General features: G+C 38.0%; 1 pseudogene; it reads left to right on the top strand.

Moving 5' to 3' along the window:
• Window positions 1–5,131: 5,131 nt before the first annotated feature.
• On the top strand, window positions 5,132–7,221 carry LOC125920832 (heat shock cognate 71 kDa protein-like; annotated as a pseudogene).
• Window positions 7,222–8,751: the final 1,530 nt, after the last annotated feature.

Genomic DNA, 8,751 nt, shown 5'->3' with positions numbered 1-8,751 from the left:
TCTCTCTGCCTCTCCCCCCAACTTCTCAAAAATAATTCAAAAAAATTAAAAATTGATCTCTATAGTGTCAGAATATTGACTTTAAAAAAACACAAAACAAAAAAAGAAATGATCTGTATTCTTATGTTTTAAAGCAAATCATATAGACATTTCAAAAGTTAAGCATGAGATAAATACAGAATGTTGAAAATTTAAAATTTAATAACCAAAATTCTGAAAGGACACAATATGGTTCAATTTCAGCAAATAATACTGTTTAAAATATTATTTAGGTAATTTTCTTTTATTTATCTTTGACAGCGAGAGAGAGCAAGAGAGAACACACATGCGCCCAAGCAAGTGGGGAAGAGGCAGGAAGAGAGGGAAACACAGAACACCAAGCAGGCTCTGTGTAGCACAGAGTCCCATGCGGGGCTTGAACTCATGACCCATGAGATCATGACCTGAGCTGGAGTCAGATGCTTAACCAACTGAGCCACCCCAGTGCCCCTGTTTAGGTCATTTCTAAAAGGAATTTATTATTAAGCCTCATAAGAATAAATCATCAACAAAAGTAACAAATAAGGTTTTATTTCATAAAAATTCATAATAGATAATTATAAATATATAGATCTTTTAGAGTTGGTGAAAACTGAAAACTAATGATCAAATTAAGTCCAGAAAGAAAATATAATCCTGCAATCCCTTATCTGAAACCTCGGAACTAATGGATTTTGCACATATCATATATTATGTAAACTTTCCATCCACACTCTATAATTTAACACATTGTTTCTCAATATTCATTCCAAGTGGGTTAAAGAAGGCCATCAATGGTAATATTAGTGTAGTCAAGTTTAGCCACCAAATGTGATTCAGTGCCAAACCAAGGGGTAAAGAGTGTTTCTTGTTTTCATAGTTTACTACATTGTAGAATTGAAGAAATAGGGTTATGTACCTGTATTTAATATGCACACACAAATCTACGAATTCACGGATAATAAACATTTGCTATGCTTTAGTGACAATTCTACTAGCTGTGATAATTCTATGGGAATGTAAAAGACTAGCATCTATGTTGTAGTGATCTGTAGAGGACTCTATAGCCATCAATGCTATGAGGAAATTAATATGGATACTGACTGAATTCAAAATGCTAACAGAGAGTGATTTATGAATAGTGTTGAAATCAAGAATTTCAAGTGATGTAAACAGTTGTTAAATGGTGTTAAAATTTTAGTCACTTCTTCACTACTTTACTGAGTGATACTTTGAGTACCTCCACTGTAGACCTTTTCACCCTTGAAATGCTGTATTGTGTAGGCAGGAATCACAACAGACAATGCATATTTTCAAAGGACTCCTTGATTTCAGGGGGAGTCTTGAGATGGTACACCCAGCTAACATAAGGAAGCAAGGCCTGAACAGTGATCAAAATCATATGACCATTAGACATCTTTTATGGTCGCTTATTGATTTTGTACCTTTAGGACTGAAGCAGACAGGCAATTGACTCAAAACCCTACTTGAAACGTGTAACAAAAACAAAACAATCATAGGTCTGATAAAAAAAAAAAAAGTTGACATGAATCAACACAACAAACTGTCATGGTCTTTCATTCAATGCCCAGACCTAACCCAGTCTATATATGAGGAGGCTCTTTTTAAAAAGGACTGTGTCACCTTAAGAAAAGACTGACAGTTCTACAAGTATATAATTCCAGATACTTGCCCTAAGGGACCTGAAATCATTTACCATGTAACTGAACTAGAGCATAGAAATAAGGTTACTGGATACTTGGTTGAAATGATGATAATCTCTGGGCACCCAGAAAACACTATGGTTTGGATGTCAGGTGATAAATGGAGTTTTGGTCTAGGTCTGTCTCTGCTTCCCACTTCCAGAAAGCAAAGCTGAAACAGACATGCTTAGCAACTGATAAAATTAAACAATTAGCTATGTTTACTCAAATAATCATCATTTTCTCATTTTTGTGACATCAAATAGAATAGTTTTAAGTTACTATTTAAGAAGTTAATCTGTATTTTTAAGAAGTTCATCTTCATATATGAAGAGCTATCCATCCTGGTTTTATCATATAGTTGATATATACACAAGCAACATTTGCCACCCCTTTGGCATTTGGATTATTTCAGGTTGATTATATTTTTTATTTATTTTACTTTATTTAATTTTTTTTTTACATTTATTTATTTTTGAGACACACAAAGAGACAGAGCACTAGTCGGGGAGGGATAGAGAGGGATACAGAATCCGAAGCAGGCTCCAGACTCTGAGCCATCAGCACAGAGCCCAACGCAGGACTGGAACATTCGAACCATGAGATCATGACCTGAGCTGAAGTCAGACGCTTAACTGACTGAGCCACCCAGGTGCCCCTATTTTTTTTTTTTAATTTTAATATTTATTTTTGAGAGAGAGAGAGAGAGAGAGAGACTGAGCATAAGCAGGGGACGGGCAGAGAGAGAGGGAGACACAGAGTCTGAAGCAGGGTCCAGGTTCTGAGCTGTCAGCACAGAGCCCGACAAGGGGCCTGAACCCACCAACCGCCAGATCATGACCTGAGCTGAAGTCAGCCGCTCAACTGACTGAGCCACCCAGGCAGCCCTAGGCTGATTATTTTTAAGATATCAACAGGTTCAAGAAATTTTGTTTTTGTTTTTTGTTTCTTTTTTCTTTGCCTCCCCACTAATTACCTAAAATAATTTAGGTAGAGAACCTGTTTCAAGATGGGAGCTATCACCAAAGAGAACTATAGTATAATATGAATTATGTGTTGCAGACAGGAAGGAACCAAGCAAAGTGTTTGTTAAAATTTTCTTTGCATGACCCATTGTTTTTGGATGACCAAGCAAAGATTTGTTTATCCAACATTTACTTTTTCCCTGGGAAAATTTTCTCCCTGGGGACTTCCTTTCCTCCCTTTGAAGCCCTAGACTCCTACCCTCCTTACCTTAGTCCAAAATGACAAATAACTCATTTTGTCTGTTTTCAAAATTTCTGTTTATTTGGATTTCCTTTACATGTATAATTAAATTTGATCTTTCTTCTGTTAATCTACCTCAAGTCCATTTAATTCTTAGATCAGCCAGAAGAATCTTGAAAGACAAAGAACAATCTTTCCTCTCCAACAATCAAAAGACCGTAAAATTTGATTTATGAAGTAGTCCAAATTTTTTTAACAGAAAAAAAAGGTAGAGACAACTCATTAATGCTAACAAATATAATTTTGTTCCAAGAAGAGCATCCTAACCAAGGTGCTGCAGAAAGAGTTATAGTATTAATTTGGTAACTGTAAGTTTTTTATTGTGATTAAAAATTCTTTTCACCAGGGGCACTTGGGTGGCTCAGTTGGTTGAGCATCCAACTTCAGCTCAGGTCATGATCTCACAGTCTGTGAGTTTGAGCCCTACATCAGGCTCTGTGCTGATGGCTCAGAGCCTGGAGCCTGCTTCTGATTCTGTGTCCCTCTCTCTCTGTCCCTCTCCACCTCACGCTCTGTCTCTCTCTCAAAAATAAATAAACATTTTTTTTTTTTTAATTCTCTTCACCAATTTGGAAGTTCTCTCACCTTACAGCAGAGAATGGAATATGCATATAGATATATACTTAAGTTTATTTTTAAATAAATAAGCTTGCAAATATTGTATATTTTATATATCATATGTTGAGGTCATCTAATACAGCTCAAATAATAAAAGCATAATTAATCTTGACAAAATCAGTATGAACTAGTTCCTCTTATTCTCCCCTTTTTAGAGATGAGGAGGTTGAGGCACAATCTGAGTTAATGATTTCCCCGATATCACACAGCCAGTAATTGGGGCCAGTATTCCAACTTCAGTTTGGTCCCAGTGTCCATGCTCCTCATCGTTATGCTATTTAGGAGCAAGAATTAAGGCTAAGAGAAATATGTTGACAGGAGTTCTTTGCTGCTATACTGAATTTTCATAATCAGCACAGTAAGGAGGAGGTGCTTTCATACCCAGCTAGTAAAAACAGAATAAGGAAAAAGAATTTCTCACACAAGTAAGAACAGCCAAAATACTATGCAAGCCCCGCTCTTGGCTCTCCAGGCTACAAAGACTTACTTAACACCACTAAGATTATAATATGAAAAGCCACATGCAAAGGAAGGAAATAGTAACAAGAGGTGGTAAGCTGTGTTTTAGCTAACTCCACCTTTGGGAAAGGTCTAGAGAGAGACTTTAGCAGTGGAAAACAGATAAATGTTCAGACTTGGATTATAAATAGAAGGCACTGTAATAAGACTGCCTGCTCATGAACTTTGGTACCCTACACATTTTACTCATTGACATTTATATCTTGCATAAATAAGGGGTTCCTGTGAATCCAATTTCCCCACCTATTTTATTGTTGGTGTTGGTGTCATTACTTGCAAGAAGCTCTAGGGTAGACTAAAAATTGTGGATTTGTTCTTTGTGACACTTGGCTGAGAAACACAGCAACTGTAGAACCTATTATTTTTTTCTACTTGACCTTTACTGAAGTCAAGGAGAGTTGAGCCCACTCTGAGGGTTTAATGGTAAAAGGAAAGCAGATTTTGTTGTTGAAAAAATAATCCTGAAAATCACCCTATGGATGGCTTGTTTAAACTAGTTTTGTCACTTGAAACTACTTTAATGCCAATATAGTGGTACATGAAACTAAGGATTTTGAAATGTCTAGATACAGGTTTCTACCTATGTCATCAGGATTCTCTCTTAATATGTCCTTTCCTGAGTGTTGGTTGATTCTTAAGATTCCTTACACAGTGCTAAAAAAAAAAAAAAATCAACATCAGGAGTTCCATATAATTTTTAATGTTTATTTTTGAGAGAGACAGACAGAGCATGAGCAGGGGAGGGGCAGAGAGAGGGGGAAACACTGAATCCAAAAGGGGCTCCAGGATGTCAACTGTTAGCCGAGAGCCATGACTCAAACTCTTGAGCCATGAGATTATGACCTGAGCTGAAGTCAGACACTTAATTGACTGTGCCACCCAGGTGTCCCTAGCTTAAAATAAAAATTTACTTATAAAAATAAAACTAAAAAGGGTCTCATTGAATGCGGCATTAGCTCTCCAGGTAGCTGTTCCCTTCTCAAGCCGGGCCAGTCCCATTACTGAAGTAACTATGTCTAAGAGACCTGCAGTTGGCATTGATCTTGGCACCACCTACTCCTGTGTGGGTGTCTTCCAGCACGGGAAAGTGGAAATAATTGCCAACGATCAGGGAAACCAAACCACCCCAAGTTATGTCGCCTTTACTGACACTGAACTATTGATGCTGCAAAGAATCAAGTTGCAATGAATCCCAACACAGTTTTTGATGCCAAACATCTGATTGGAGGTAGATTCGACAATGCTGTCATCCAATCTGATATGAAGCATTGGCCCTTCATGGTGGTGAACGATGCTGGCAGGCCCAAGGTCCAAGTAGAATACAAGAAAGAGACCAAAAGTTTCTGTCCAGAGGAGGTGTCCTCTATGGTTTTGACAAAGATGAAGGAAACCACAGAGGCTTACCTTGGGAAGACTGTTACCAATGCTATGGTCACAGTACCTGCCTATTTTAACAACTCTCAGCATTAGGCTACCAAACATGCTGGAAATATTGCTGGTCTTAATGTACTATGAATCATCAGTGAGCCAACTGCTGCTGCTATTGCTTATGGCTTAGACAAAAAGGTTGGAGCTGAAAGGAATGTGCTGATCTTTGACTTGGGAGGTGGCACTTTTGATGGGTCAATCCCCACTACTGAAGATGGGATCTTTGAGGTCAAGTCTGCTGGAGACACCCACTTAGGTGGAGAAGACTTTGACAACCGAATGGTAAACCATTTTATTGCAGAGTTCAAATGAAAACATAAGCAGGACAACAGTGAGAACAAGCGGGCAGCACGTTGCCTCCATACTGCTTGCGAGCGCACTAAGTGCACACTTTCTTCCAGCACCCAGGCCAGTATTGAAGTTGATTCTCTATATGAAGGAATGGACTTTTATACCTCTATTACTCGTGCCTGGTTTGAAGAATTAAATGCTGACCTGTTCCGTGGCATCCTGGACCCTGTAGAGAAAGCCCTTCAGGATGCCAAGTTTGACAAGTCTCAGATCCACAATATTGTCTTGATGGGTGGTTCTGCAAGTATCCCCAAGATTCAGAAACTTCTACAAGACTTTTTCAATGGGAAGGAACTGAATAAGAGCATCAGCCCTGATGAGGCTGTCACTTATGGTGCAGCTGTCCAGGCAGCCATCCTTTCTGGAGACAAATCTGAAAATACTCAAGATTTGCTGCTGTTGGATGTCACCCGTCTTTCTCTTCGCATTGAAACTGCTGGTGGAGTCATGACTGTTCTCATCAAGCACAATACTACCATTCCTACCAAACATACCCAAACTTTCACTACCTACTCTGACAACCAGCCTGGTGTGCTCATTCAGGTTTATGAAGGTGAGCGTGCCATGACCAGGGATAACAACCTACTTGGCAAGTTTGAACTCACAGGCATACCTCCTGCCCCCCGGGGTGTTCCTCAGATTGGGGTCACCTTTGATATTGATGCTAATGGCATTCTCAATGTCTCTGCTGTGGATAAGAGTACAGGAAAAGAGAACAAGATCACCATCGCAAATGACAAAGGTCGCATGAGCCAGGAAGACATTGAGCACATGGTCCAGGAAGCTGAGAAGCACAAAGCTGAAGATGAGAAGCAGCGAGGCTAGGTGTCCATCAAGCATTCAGTTGAATCTTAAGCATTCAACATGAAAGCGGCTGTTGAAGATAAAAAGCGTCAGGGTAAAATCAACGATGAGGACAAACAGAAGATTCTGGACAAGTGTAATGAAATCATCAACTGGCTGGATAAGAACCAGACTGCAGTAAAAGAAGAATTTGAGCATCAGCAGAAAGAGCTGGAGAAGGTCTGCAATCCCGTCATTACGAAGCTGTACCAGGGTGCAGGAGGCATGCCTGGAGGCATGCCTGGAGGCTTCCCTGGTGGTGGAGCTCCCCCATCTGCAGGTGCCTCCTCTGGGCCCACCATTGAAGAGGTTGATTAAGCCAAGCTAAGAATAGGTCTAGCAATGTTCCACACAAAACATTTGAAGGACCCAAATTTGTAGCAAATTCCATGGCAGTTTTAAAGTTGAGCTGCTATAGTTAGTAAACTGGGCATCCTTGATACTTGAATATGGACTACGTGCACAAGGAAAGGAAATATAACATTGCACTTTATAAGCACTGTATTGTTAGGTGGAAAATGCAATGTCTTAAAACTATTTAAAATTGACATCATAAAATTGTTTTAAAAAATAAATAAATAAATTATAAAAATAAAACACCTTCTCTCCTCTTGGGCCTACAAATTCATAAAAAAGGAAGGGAGGGGAGGGGAAAGATGAAAGGGGAAAGGAAAGAAAGAAAATACATACACACAACACAGAATAGTTCGGTTTATCTGTTCCATCTCTAGACCTGGACTTATTACTTGACCAGGGGAAGGTGGTAGAAAAATCTGATTTTTCAGACTTAGGTTACATGCCTATAGGTGGTACTAGAGCTTGGGGCCAGCCTCAGTCAGAAATGTTGATAAAATATGAGAGAGGAATGTTTCCTTAAAGAAACTCTGAGCTTACACAAGTATTTATAAATGTATAATTAGGTTTCCTTTCCTTTCTCTTTAATATTCTTTTGTTTCCTTCCCAATGTTTCAATGCTTGCTACTTATTTCTAAGATTAGAGCATTAAGATATATGAATCTTAAAAAATTGATTTAAATAATACCTTGAACCCCTTCAATTATACACATTAGATAAAACCAAAGATTGCATTTAATAAAAAAAATCACTAATATTTGCCTTTTAGAGGATTTAATAAAGTATAGCATTATAAAAATTTTAAATATGTATATTTAAAAAGTTAGGTCAAAAGAAATACTTTCTGAATTTTTTTTAATGTTTATTTATTTTTGAGAGAGAGAGACAGAGTGCAAGGGAAGAGGGGCAGAGAGAGAAGGAGATACAAAATCTGAAGAAGGCTCCAGGCTCTGAACTGTCAGCACAGAGCTGATGTGGGGCTTGAACTCTCGAACCACAAGATCATGACCTGAGCCAAAGTTGGACACTCAACCGACTAAGCCACCTAAGTGCCCCCCAATTTTTTTCTAAATGAACTTCCTGTAAAATTTTAAAGGCTATACTCTCCTAACACACAATCTTGCAAGATATGAAGGACACTGAAGAAGCTGAATTTTGCCACTCGTGGCTCTGTGTATTTCTTTTCACTGGGGAGAATGATATTCAAACTAGAAACAGAATCATACAGTCTCTGTCACCTACATTTCAGTATTTGCTTTCTGTCATACTTCCCAAGTGCCCTTCATTGAAGTCATAAGCATGGACCTCTAGATTCAAACTCACCTCTAAAACACCTGAATATTCGCTTACTTCCAATTTTGACATCCTCTAAGATTTTAAAGAAAATAATTGAGAATGATTATATCTAAACTAACTTGAAATGCATAGCTTGTTTAATGTAATTATAGGCTGTCTAAAAAGTTTCTCTTACTTCGTACTTCTGTTTTCTAATATTAAGGCTATTTCTGATTATAAAATGTATACATGTTTTATATATATAGTATATATTCATAAATTGCCATATTATTTTCTATAGAGGATCTTTGATAATATTTTGGTGACTTTTTTCTCCTTACATTTTAAAAAAACCACTTTAGTAAATTTTTTATCT

This window comes from Panthera uncia, chromosome C2 (genome assembly GCF_023721935.1).
Source record: "Panthera uncia isolate 11264 chromosome C2, Puncia_PCG_1.0, whole genome shotgun sequence".
NCBI lineage: Eukaryota > Metazoa > Chordata > Mammalia > Carnivora > Felidae > Panthera > Panthera uncia.
The sequence above is the reverse complement of the archived record's forward strand: the minus strand, read 5'-3'. Positions and strand labels throughout refer to the sequence as shown.